The following is a 13,746-nucleotide window of genomic DNA, read 5'->3' as shown; positions in this document are numbered from 1 at the left end:
TGCACCGACCTGGCGCGGGGCATGGCCAGACAAGCATCCTGACCAGAAAAACATTTATATGCTGCCGTCTCTCTTTATCCCCCTGTTTTCCCACGTTTGTTCTCCCCAAACCATGTCAATGCCTATGTTTCCCCACATTTGGTTCCTCCCCTGGGCAGCCTATGCTTTTCCCCTGCACCCCGCAGCATGTCCCATGTTGATGGCAGGGAGCTTCCTTGGTCCCAAAGGCACTAAGTCGGTGATGCCTTTTGATAGGTTTCATGCCTGGACTGTGGGACTGAGCCTTTCCTGGGACAGCCCTGGGAGGGCTCTAGACAGGATTTCCCTTCCTCTGAGTCCCCAGTTTGTGTTCCCGACTGCCTTTATGCCCCTGTGCTCCTCATGGAGGTGGGCCTTGGATGGGCTGATGGCTCCTGTATGGGCCTGGGAGTAGACGGGGCAGGGTATTATTTAGGTTTCCCACCCTGCTGTTGCCTTTCTTGTGCTCCTCTGTGGGTGTGCAGAGCCACTTTTATCACCTTACACCATGCAGTGCTCTTGCTCCTGGTGCTTTGGGCATAAAGGGCTTGGCGGTCCTAAGGACAAAGTGGGTGCAAGGCTGCTGGGAGACTGACTGGCACTGCATGGATTTCATTAGGCACTGTGCAAACAGGGATGCAGGAACCCACATCCGCTGTGTCAGCTCTTCCTCTCCTTCTCTGACACCAGCCTTTGCTGTAAAAATGCCCCGCTCTGTGTTTAAACTCCTCTGTGACTGTCTGCAGCTCTTTATTTAGCACAGGGCTGGTCAGGAAACAGAGACTCACCTACTGAAAGGTATTGATTTTTTCTGTTCTGTGCATTTCTGGGTTTGCTCTTTCATATTCCCTAATTAGCCAGAATATTTCTGCACTGCGGGTCCTTCTGCCTTCACCTTTGCTGCTCTTTCTGCACCTTTTTCAGGGACTGCTCCTCAATCAACTCACTAACAGAAACTATGGTTGGTTTTCTTTTCTGCTGGTGTAAAAGCTGAGTTTGTCTGGCACCTTTCATGATCAGTAGGAATTCATGTTTACTGAACTTAACCAAAACCGAGGTTGGGGCCTGACATCTGTAATTAATATAACATTAAACAGTGCCCAGGAAAAGGTTTTGCATCAACTGCTGATTCATGCAGCTTATTTGGACAATCTGCATCGCATTTCCCTTCCTACCAGTGCCCCTGGATGGTGTTTTCAGAGCAATCCACACAGGAAGCATAAGCTGAATTAAAAGAGAAATTAAGGCATAGTTGTCCTTCCTGGGGATGAAACATGGTATTCACTGACAAGAGAAACCAGAGCTTCATGCCAGGGTACCAAATGTATTATTTGTACCTGTGGGTGATGGAACTGAGCATGTGGTTTCCTTCTCTCTGATTATTCTAAGTTTCAGAAGCCTGGGGAAAGTTATGAGACATTTTGTCTCTAAAGAGTGTTCTTCATTGCTCATGTTTTGATCATGTCACAGCCGACCTGCAAAAGCCTTCTGCCTGGGGAAACATTTCAAAACTATTTGGAAGCTCCCAACTCGTTGCTGCTTGCCTGCCAAGCTGTTTCTATGAAGAATGCAAGAATATCAAACCTCTGGGAGCTCATCCTAGTCATGAGCTGAACCTGTGAACCCATCTCCATGTCCCATGATCCAGATAACTGCTCTGGAATTGCTGGGCTTTAGGATCCAGAGAGCTGCATCTACTAAAGCAGAATGACTAAGATTTCGCTAAGGAGCAAAAACCTTCACATTTCACATGTCTGAAAAAGGGAACTCAGCAGACTAGTCAGCCCCTCTCTGAGAGTGCCTTAGTCTGGATGCGGTGGGGCTTCCCAGCCATGTTTGAGTACCTGGGTGCTGCAGGCTTTTCTTTCCGTGAACTGTGCCAGAACAGCTCAAGTTCCCTGACATTCTGCCTGCCCTTTTGCAGGATAAAGCTGCAGACAGGGCACACACACAAGGATAAACTTCAGTCCTCTCTGTGTGGTTGGCCATGCCATTCTGCTGCTGCCACCAAGCCCAGCTGTCTGACGATGTTTGACCCATCAAAGGTCACCGACCATTACGTGAGTGACCCAAACTACCTTAGAATCATAGAATCACAGGATGGTTTGGGTTGGAAGGGACCTTTAAGGGTCATCTAGCGCAACCCCCCTGCAACGAGCAGGGACAGCTTTAGCTACATTGAGTTGTTCAGAGCCCTGTTCAACCTGACCTGGAATGTTTCCAGGGATGGGGCTTCTACCACCTCTCTGGGCAGCCTGTGCCAGTGGTTCACGACCCTCATTGTAAAAGATTTCTTCCTTATATCTAGTCTGAATCTACCCTCAGGCACCCCCCACCAAACTGTTTTTAAGGAAAGCTATTCAAATCCCTCAGCAAGGAATGGACAAATGAACCCATAACACAGAAAAGCTCAAACACATGAGAGCCAAACTATACATTCCCTAATTTGCCCTTGAAACTTCTGTCTTGCCCTTCTTGAATCTTCTTATGTCTTTGACAATGTGTTTCAATGACAGAGAGCTCAAAAAGGAACCCACAATTTTTTATCTGGGCTAGAAGGCAAAAAGGAGAGAGTGTGACAAGCAAAACACTTTTGTTAATGGTGTAATGACCAGGAAATGTTTCTCCTGAAGGCTCAAACTCACTCAAACTGTACAGACAGTAGCATAACATTCTGCTACATGCTCTAATTCTGCTTAGAGTAGATAGAAAGTGATACAGACAAATGACGCAAATGATGTCCCCTTTCTGGTTCCCTTCAGCATAAAGGACAGGTTTAAAACCTTTTGAAGACATCAGAAATCCCATTCAACCACCTGGTGCATGGGCAGAACATGCTGTGGTTATGTGTCACGGTTTTGGGGCGATCACATTTCCTGTTTGTTCTGTCTCTCCCTGTCCCAGATCACAGGTAAATGGATGGCAAGTTTGAAGTATTTGCCTTGATGCTCTGATGTTGCTTTTTAGTGGTTTTTTTTTTTCACTTCTGACAGAAGCTGTTAGGGCTGGTTTCTACACCTGAGTGTACATGAATGGCAGGGCCACATTCTGCTCCTCCCAAGGTTAGGGGAAAACAGCAGGAACCGAAATCTTCCCTTGGAGTGCCAGCAGTGCCAGGGCACCCTCAGCCCTTTGTGCTGTAGTCCCAGACCACAGCAGAACGATAGGACTGGCTGAAGGGTGGGAAAACAGACCTGGAGTGTTCGGGACACTCCTGAACTGAGAACTGACGGGTGATTTCAAACTATCTGACATCATATGGGCTGACTGAGGCAGATTCCAATACGAGTAGTCAAATAACACTCCTTTCACTATTGTGTCTCTCAAAGAAAGATCACAGCTCAAAAACACTAACTTTGGAGATAAAAATCTTGTCTGCACACACAGGAAGAGCCCCAAGTCACAGGAGATCCCCAGTGACAACCTCAGAGCCACGAGCCCCTGCCCAGCTCCTCCCAGTCACAGAGGAGCTCAGCCCCGCGGGCTGGGGGACATCACGCTCTCACGAGCACCTCACAGACCCAGGGGTCACTGCCAGGGGTACAGGACTTGCTATGGGGTGCAGGGGAAGAGCATTCTGGGACTGCACAAAGCTTATTGCAGGGTGCCCAGGGGAGGAACCAAATGTGGGGAAAGGCAGGCATTGACATGGTTTGGGGAGAACAAACGTGGGAAAACAGGGGGATAAAAAGGGCCAGCAGCATATAAATGTTTTTCTGGTCAGATGCTTGTTTGGCCAAGCCCTGCACTGGGTCAGTGCAATCTGTCCTGCTGCCTTGCTCAACTCCACTTCTAGCAGTTTTCCTGAGGCACTTTCTACAGCATGCATGTGTTTTCACAGTGGTTTTAGGCCAGAAAGGGGAGCAGGCTGAGGCTGCTTGTGCTGTCTGCATTTGAGTGAGTTCTTAGGGTGTCTGTCTGAGTTCATGTGTGTGGCCAGCCATGTATATATGTGTACCTGTCTCATCTAAGTGTGTGCATGTGTGTGTGCACTTTCTGGAAATACCCGCTCAGCCTTGGTCCTGGCTGGGCCTGTGTGCAGCAGCCTAGCCTCTCGTGGGCTGCTGGATCTGGCCTTCCCTGACAGGGAGCAGTCAAAGATGGTTTCTTTGCTGGCTAGCCAGTGTCAGCAGCCTGGTAGAAGCAGACAGGAGAGGCTGGAGCATCGCCACTAGCCTGCTCCATGCTGCAGCTTGAGGCTGCTGTGCTGGTCTCCTTCCAGCTCTGGGGAACAACCACTACAGGTACAGCTTCAGATTTTCACAGAAGAGCTAGAGGTGGCCGGGTGTCACATATGGAGGTGACAGGAGAAGCAGAAGAACCCCTTGTCTGAAGCGTGCTCCCTCCGGGAGGAGCAAACAGCTCTAACCTGTCTGACAGTGCAGGCAGCGAGGAAAGGGGTGGACTAAAGCCACCTTGTCACACACCAAGCTGCCACTACTGGGACAGAGCTGGTGGGATGGTGACCTCTGATGGTAAAGAAAGTCCTATCACAGTGGTTTTCTGCATCAGTCTGGTCCCTGAGGTGCTGAGCCCCAGGTGTCCAGACATGTGGTGAGCATGCAAGAGTCTGAGTGAGCACTGTCCTGCTGCTCCTTCTCCTCTTGCCACACACCAGGCACTGTCCTCCTGCCCCAGGTCCCCACCAAGTAGGATGTAGCTGGCGAGGCTGCTGCAGAGATAGGACCCGGAGCAAAGGGTATCAGGGATCTGGGTAGAAGCACGCCACTGCTGTGAAATGGGAGATACCCAGCCCAAGGTGCCCTAAGGACACAGCCACTTGTGTGGTTGGCACCGTCTCTTCACACTGCATCTCTTTGTGCCTCGCTGTGCCTTTTCACTGTGCCCACAGCAATGCAGAGGTGAGGTAGCGGTATGAGTCTTCCTGCCCTGGAATTGTTCTGCTGTGTTTTAACAGCACTATGTGGATTTATATTGCTGGAGTGTCTGATCTGGTGTGGTTTTGCCCCTTTTTATGACTTAGTTTACATAACCCCCAGAATACCCTGTGGGCCTGAACACTGCCTTATTTCTTGTTCTGCTCTGCAGAAAAATAACATCTCTCCCACAGTCAGCATAGTGTCAGCTAAGGATGTCACTCTGCCCAGCAGTACTACACCAAATGTACCCCTGCACAAGAATCTACACAGTCTCCTGCTTTGTTCCTAGAAGCGGCCAGTGTGATATATTTTTAAAAATCTTTCTCTACTTAAACTCCCTGACACTTTGGTTCCCCTTTGGCTTAGCCATCCAGTTGACAGCTCTGCTACAGCACAGTATTAGAAGGAGTAGATCCTGTTTCAGCTTTGGAGTCTGTCATTCAATGAAAGTATCTGTGCCAGAGAGTCTTCCCCCTTGTGCAGTCACCAAGAGTCCCATTGGAAAGATGTAATGGGCATTGCTGACGTCGCTGGCCCTAAGTAGCTGCCATCAGCTGCAAGCCATGCTAAAGCTTCTGGCTGGAATTAGTTGAAAGGAAAAGTCTTCAGACCTGGTGAAGTCAGAGGCAGAACTCTAACTGTGTATAGGCAGGTCCTATCTTGCAGACTTTTTCTCTCCAGCAAGATGGGGATGATATTACCTGCCTCAGAACTAAGGAGTGGGGGGTGAGTGGATGGAAGACCGTGCTATCTCTGGGTGTCTGTTACCACAACCCTGGACAGTATGACTACTGAGAGAGCAATGGGCACTGATCTTGCTGTACAGCTGCCCCAGACACCATGTACAATAGCTGCATTTAGCTGTGCACCATTTGAGTAGAAAAACTTGCTGGAAACTTGCAGAATCCTATGTAACAGCCCTTGTCTTCTTTCCTGACCTTCACACCCCAGGCTGCAGATTCAGGCTGGAAAACACGGGAAATAAAGAAGAAAAATTTTCACTAGGGATTGGCCTGAAAGAAAACAGATGGTGGACTGAAATGGCAGACCAAGCTTTACTGGCAATGCTGGCAGGGCAGTCCTGTTTGGGAAGGTCTGACAGAGCATTCTCCTTTATGAGGAAGACCTGCCTTGCATGAAATGAACCAGCCTAAGCCAGCCTAACTCTGACACACTTTGTTTGCCCTGGTCAAGCCTGGGTTAGACACCTGTATCTTCTCACGTGCCTGTGCAGCACTGCCTGCAGTAAATGTATCAGTCCTACACTCAACATACATCTGGTCTTTAGCTACATCTGGTTTTAGACCAGCTGAACTGAAAGCAGTGAGTATGGATGCTCTAGCTGCCAGGCACTGGGGAGCCAATGAACTCAGCATCTGACTCCAGCAGCACGGGCCATGCACACTATTTGTGCACCCATACACTAGGAGAGATGGCATCACCCCCTACACCAGGCCTGAGAAGCTGGGAGGCATCAGTGGGGTGGATGGGAACTGTCCCTTCAGCTTGAATTGGCAGTCACATTAATTTGCTTTCTCAGGCTAGTTGGATGAAGCCCAGAAAATGTATCTTTGTACAGTGTGATCAACTGTGTGGAGCATGGAGACAGAGACTACAGAATTTCAGCTACAAAGCTGAAATTTATTGGCCAGACAAAGAGAAAGTCTCTTTGTTTGCACAAAGGCAAATGCTGCCATTAGTATATGTATCAATATTGATTCTTTTGATGTGGTGAAAGGGTCAACAATGTAGGTAGCACCAAAGCTCCAGCACTATCTACTCTGCTTCCCCCTAGTACTTCTGCAAGGCTTCCCCTGGGCTCTCAAATGCCTTTGATATGCATCAGTGATAAACAGCCTGATCCAGCTGCAGAAGTGGAGGTTTCTGGCATTTCTCTGAATCTTTCTGGTAGATGCTGACAGGATCAGGGCAGGCTCATGCTGCGTTGCCTCAGGGAAAGGCACACTGTCCTTTCATCCTCCATGAAATGGGAGCAACACTCCAGAACACCGTATGGAGGGCTACTTCACCAAACATCTTCACTGAGGAGGATCAAGCCATCTTGGTGAGTTCCTTTCCCCCACAAACCTGCCTGAGTTCTCAAAAAGGGCAATCAGGGCAGATTTAATTTCTAAGCACTATTTCTTGCCTGCCTTCTGCACTAGCTGTGTCTTACCCCGGCGCCAGTGCCAGTGCAGGGGGGGAATCCCTGGGACAAGAAGTCCGAGTTGTCACTACTGTGTCCTAGATCAGGTCCCTGGGCAGCCCTGCCAGCCAGCCCCTCTTCTCTGCATTCCCAGCCAGCATACAACCCTGCCACTTTCACCTGGAGTCTCTCTTTCTTGGCCTGTAGGACTTGTTTGCACCCAGATCCTGTGGTTTTCCACATAGCTTCCACTGACCCACCCACAGCGATGGCAAGAGGCAGCCAGAACCAAAGCTCCTCGCTCAGGCACAAAGTCATCCGAATCACAGGCACATGGGAATGTTGCTTTATTTATTGTGCATACAGAGGGATGCCAGGACCTGGGCCTGCTTCTTGGTGTTTTTGTCATTGGAGTAAAGAGGCAGCCAGACCATGCCTATCCTTGGTACAGGAAATGCACCGTGGCTTATGTGGACCTTAACCGGCTGACATCTGAACCGGTTTCCTTGCTAGGCTGGTAAAAGCTGAACCTGTTTTCAAACAACGTCAGGAAGTGAACCTGTTTTCAAACAATGTTAGGCCAAAGCCGTCACACCTAGAAGATGCATCTACATGGTAATACTGGGAAGTTCAATCCACTCACCTGGGTGTCCTCAAGTCTGTTAGGGAAAACAATGTGCCTTCCGGTTCACCCTCCTGACCAGGACAGTAGGTTTGATATGCATGCTATGGCTGAAACAATAGGTTTGGTTTTAGATTCTGCTCTAGCAACAGTGATCACACAGAGGGCCGCTTGGCTGCTTCCTCCATACGCAACATTCGTGTACCTTGGAACTCCCTTCTCCTGTTTCTTGCCCTCCTTTTCGCAATCGTTGTACTTCTTTTTCTGTCCCAGTCTCCTCCCAAAGGAACAACTGGCTTTTAACTTTTCCCCATTGCTATTGCGGGGTTTTTTCCAACATCTGTGTCTAGTTTAATATTTCTGATACTTTTACCTAGCTAATCTTGGCATTATGTGTTATTACTGACACAATTACAGAGGAACTCCTGGCCTTGCCCCAGAAGGACCCCAGTGTTTCTCTCCAGCTATCTGTGAAGTTCGGCCTTTCCTTACATCACTGCTCCATGACCACTTGGGAGATCCAGCTGTCCCTTGTGGCATTATCTGCAACTTTTGTCAGCTTTTCACATCGTTACCTGCCACACGTAGACATTTCACATACCATGTTGTGCAGTCATCCATGTTCTGTTCAGAGACCTTAACCTCAAGCTAGTGCCCAGTCAGTGGCTAGTAATCTGCCCTTAGCCCCAGGAAATGAAAGGTAAGATTCTCCTGCAATTACAAGACTGAAAAAAAACTAAAGACATGGTATGCGCTGCCAAAGCTGCGCAGTTTGGAGGTTTGAGGGAATTCTGGAAAATTGCCATAAACATTTCACAGCCAGAAAGTTGTTCATATTGCTGTCAAAACCCAAAGCCTATGCCTTCTGTTCACTGCCAGTCACTCTACACTTGAAGTCTCCTGCCTATTCAATGTGGATGTGTCCCAGAGGAAGTGTTTCTCATCCCCCCATCTCATAAAAGTGTTGTCCCACAAGTGGGGTCCAGTACCCGGTGTGTAAAATGCCAATATACACACAGAGTCGAGGTATTTTATTTCATTGATGCACATCAATGGGTGTCTATTCCGAGACGGCACACCTAGCATCAGAGTTTCTCATAATTATACACTTAACTAATACATATTCATCATTATTCACGTCAATGATTGGTTTTTCTTCCTTGCTTCTGATGCACATGAGAGCACAGTCTGTATCTTCTTCTATTGTCCTTTTTGAGTAGATGGTATCATTTGGGTAGGTGATCAACGAGCAGTGGTCGCAATCTCCCCTTGCCAGAGTTACCTTCAGTCTCCTTCTCTAATCTTGGCAGTCCCAAGCAGTTCTTCATGGTTTGCTGGCCAAACCACAATCCAGCACCCTTTCTGACAGAGCCACATTGTCTAATAGCTAGGTCCTAAATCTAATCTTAAATCATGTCAGTTACTGTTTCACCTAAATTAGATCAGGACCATACAAAGGAGCCTTTGCACCTTCCCAGTTGCTTTAATCACATTTTATTTTTTTTTTTTTAATAACAATGACAACAAAAGGACAAGGAGAATGGGGTAGCTTCAGTGAAATAACTTGTGGCAACAACTTTCCTGTCAATGTCCTGGTGGAGTCCTCACTCACATTGCTCCTTAACAGCATTTTTTTTTTGTCTTCTTCTTGCTCCAGTCTCTTTTCAATACTGGGTCATGTTTGGTTCAGCCTTGCCCAGATTTGCCTAAGTTCCTTTATCTTGTCCAGAGTAATGCTTGGGAAAACAGCATCACTTCTTCTTTTCAAATACAAACCAAGACTGGGAGGACTGACAGTCTCGAAATGTAGGATGAGATTCCTTGCTTTTCTGCCAAGATGGGCTTGGGACTTGCCAGTCTGTTTCTGCTAGCAAAGACCAGAAAACCCACCATTCAGAATGAAAATTTGAGTAAATCAAGAGATTTCCCGGGGGCCAGCAGAACAAGGCTAGCCTGTGTCAGCTGCAGATCTGGGCAGCTCTATTGCATTTTCCTCCAGGGCCTTGCTGTAAAAGCTCTCAGGAAGGCAGTCCTACAACTTCTGTGACCAGAAGAGGTTGCCTATTCATTTGCACTGGGTATTGGGATTGAATGTCCTGCAAATGTACTGGGAGTAGCGTGGTTTGGGAACATGCCTCCTTGGCCATCCTCTGCAAAGTCAGGGAGGGCACTCGAGGTAGCACAGAAAGGCAGGAAAGCTCCCCCAGCCAGTGGGAGATGCAATTAGCCCCATTAATCACTGGCACAATGAAAGCAGTTGCTCTGTAATTGGCTTTGCCTCCGGTCATACGCAGCTTAGCTGAGAGAAATCCATTTTCCGGAATAATCTGCCTCCTGTGTATTGCCTGATCCCAAGGAGCATAAGGCAGAACAGGGCGGGCTGTGGAACCCAGGCAACTTGCGGGAGTGGTGGGGAGAAACACAAGACACTGCCTGCTTGCTTGAGCCTCTCCAGGCATCACTAGTGCCCGTGTCCATCTGTCAGTATGCCCAGCATTTGAGGAGTGCTTCTGAAAGCATTGCTGGCTGCCTGCCTTGGCCAGGAAACATAGGGCTTGGCTGGCTGAAGCCTCTGTGGTGCAGATGGAGCTCAAGAGTGAGGACTGAGGGCTGCATACATAGTTCTGTGGGTAAGCCTAGTCTCAGGCCTGAACCAGCTCCTATCCTTACAAAAGGGCACGATTCAATTCAGCATTCACAGTCATCCATTGTTCTGACTGAAACTCATCCACAGCCCAGCTTCCCATGACCTCCAGCTCCCGGACAGGGAGCTTTGTGGTTGGCAAGGGGCCTGTCCAAAGCTGAGATCCCTGGCTCTCTCAGTCTCTCTGTTATTAAATATTACTGGCCTCCAACAGTTTCCCTGGACTTGTTTGGGAACAGGCATTGCCTTTGCACAAGACTGTCCTGGTTTGAGCAAAACCAGAGATAATTCTGTTCAGTGATTTTACTTTCCTGTTAAGTCTCTTCTAAGTAACTGCAGTTTCTGAAACCAACAGCATATTTTTCCAGACAGTGACTGCTCCTAGTAGTGACAATGCTTGGTGTTTATAGTCACTACCAAGGAATGGTGTGAAGAAAGGCTCTTGCTTATACTTGCTCCTAGAGCAACCAAGGTCACTGCTGAATCTGGTGTCCCATGTTGAAGTGCTGTAAGGGAAAAGATCGTAAGCAAGTAAAAAGTTCACACCTGTGGGGAGGAGCGAACTGCACAGGTGACGCAAAACTGACCAACTAAGTGTGCCATTCCATACATGTCATATTCAGTATAAAGCTGAGAGATCACAAGGGTTAAGCTGTCTACTTTGATGGGCAGCATCTGAGGACTCTGTCAGTTCTTCTGCACTGCTGAATCCAGTTCATGAATCCAGCTCCTGAATCCAGCTCCAGAGTCTGGTTCCCACCTGCTGCTGAGTCCAGCCTGGGATTGCCCCAGTGCCAGCCCTGTAGTGTCAGCGGTGAGGTATTGCCATCAGTGTGGTTGGGTATTGGTTTCGTGTACATTTGTAGAGATTTATCATTTTCTTATTGGTATTTTATCTTTTCTTTTTATTGTTTCATTAAAGCTGTTTCAGTATTCTTTCCAAACCCACAAGTCCCTGTCCCTTATTCTCTCTCTCTCTTCCCCTTTGGGGAGAGGGGTTAATTGAGAGCATCTGTCATCCGTTAGTGTCAGACCCTTGTGGGGGGGGGTCTGATGGATAATCGGACCCCAATGTGGGGCCCAACTGGGCTCCGATAAATTACCTGAATAGTTCAAATCTTGTCTTGCTCAACTGAGAGACTATCAGATTTTTCTCTTTGAGAATCTTCAAGGGTTGGAAATTAAAAAGGACAGGTCATATCATGATAGGGTTGCTAAAAGCATTGTTACATCGTCGGTTAGTAGAGCTGGGTTCAGCGTTAAGTGTCATATTGCAGCCCCTTCTGCTGGCTGTGTTGTATTACGGTTTAGCTGTCGGTGTTTAGCTGCAGTCTATTTGTGTAGGGCATGTGGGGGAAGCTGTTGTTTTCATATGGCTTGTGATACTGATTTATCTTGGGTTACATGGGGTCATGGCCACACCTGTGTACCTTGGGCATCACCTGGCGAGTTTTGTTACTAATTGCACTTTCAGCTTCACCTTGGGAAATTATACTTTCCCTTTTATGCGTGGAGAAATTATACTTCTTCCTTTTATGGCAAACCCATTTAATTAGATTTGGAGGATTCCGGATATCATTACTATCAAAATATCATTACACTATTATTGATTCTCCAGGGGTTCCAGGGGTGGTGGCCACCTCAACTGCCACAAAAATCACTGCTGCTACACTGACAGCCACTAACAACACCCACTCAATCCGTACTGGTACCAGTCGCTGCTATGACCAGAAAGAAACACGCAAAAAAGTCAGGTCGCCCAGTGAAGGATGAGGAAGATCTGGGAGAAGGTCCTTCTCAGAGTCCCTCTCAAGCAGATTTGAGACAGGGTCCCTGTAATGGGTCTGCCTGAGATGCAGCCCTCACTGTGCTGTGCAGTGATAGCTAGATAACACACCAGCGTTTTGACTACTGCTGAGCAGGGCTCACACAGCACCAAGGCTGTTTCCCCAACACTTCCCCAGTAGGCTGGGGGTGGGTAAAAACTTGGGCGGGGCTATAGCCAGGACAGCTGACCCAGACTGACCAAAGGGATATTCCATACCACATGACGTCTGCTCAGCAATATAAGCTGGGGAAAATAAGAAGGGGGGGACATTCGTTTCACATTTGTCATCCAGAGCAACGGCTACATGTACCAGAGCCCTACTTCCCAGGAAGTGGCTGGACATCGCCTGCTGATGGGAAGTAGAGAATAAAATCTTTTGTTTTGCTTTTGCTTCCACGCATGGCTTTTGCTTCATTAAACTGTCTTTATCTGACCCATGGGCCTGTTGTTAAATTTTCTCTCCCCTGTCCAGCTGAGCAGGTGAGAGTGATAGAGCGGCTTTGGTGGGCACCTGGCATCTCAAGCAAAATCAGCACGTGAGTTGGAATCAGAGGCAAAGGATGACGAAGATTCGGATGAGCGTAGTTCTCAAGCAGAACCATTGGAGGAGGAGGAGTCAGAGACCCAACCCTTATCTAGGAAGGAGTAGTGAAATGTGAGAAAGGACTTCAGCCATCATGAAGGTGAGACAATTTTGTCCTGGTTGCTCCAATGCTGGATAATGGGGCTGATAGCATAAACTTGGGCAGTATTGAAGCCAGGCAGTTAGGATCCTTGGCCAGAAAGGGAGGCATTGACAAGGCGCTGGTAAGAAAGGAAAGCTCTCGGCTTCTGGAGGTGACTCTTCTCAGCTGAAAGGACAGGTATCCCTATAAGGATGATGTCAAATGCCACCCAAGCAAGTGGAACACTATGGAAAAAGGTATTAAGTACCTGAGAGAATTAGCTGTGCAAGAGGTGATGTATAGCGCAAGAAAGGGAGGTCCTCACGAAATGCCACGTCAGTGACCTATATTAAAGAAGTTTGTGCAGAGTGCACTGTCATTGTATTCCCACACATTGTCAACAATGGTCTGGGGAGGAGATGGCAAGACATCAACAGTGAATGAAGTGGCTAACAAAGTACGACAGTACGAAGGCAGTCCCTCTTGTCCCCTGCAAAGGATGAGGCCTGCGTCTTGGCCGTAGAACAAACGACTAAGGAAGCTGCAAAACTGTGTGATAAACTGTCTAAGAGGGAGAATAGATCCTATTCATCCCCTGAATGGACCCACGTTGGAGCCATTAGAAGATGCTTTCCTCCAAGAGCAGCTCAAGAGGAATGGCACCTGTCACGAGGTGCCCTGTGATCTCTGCGCTCATGCAGGATAGAAAACCTCAATGCTCAATGGGATAGAAAACCTACCTCTGCCCTACGGGCTCAAGTAAGTAAGTTACAAAGTAAAACAAATAAAAGACAGAGTTTTTCCAGGAGGGTTGCTCCAGTCGACAGTAAGCAGTTCTCTGGTTCAAATGTAAGTACGGGGAATGAAAGTGTAATCCATGTAGTCCACTCAAACTGTAAATCCCGCAAACCTGGTGAAGCCTGCAAACCTTGTAAACCCCGCA

This window comes from Leptosomus discolor, chromosome Z, assembly GCF_034619465.1.
Source record: "Leptosomus discolor isolate bLepDis1 chromosome Z, bLepDis1.hap2, whole genome shotgun sequence".
Taxonomy (NCBI): domain Eukaryota; kingdom Metazoa; phylum Chordata; class Aves; order Leptosomiformes; family Leptosomidae; genus Leptosomus; species Leptosomus discolor.
This window is presented reverse-complemented; position numbering follows the sequence as displayed.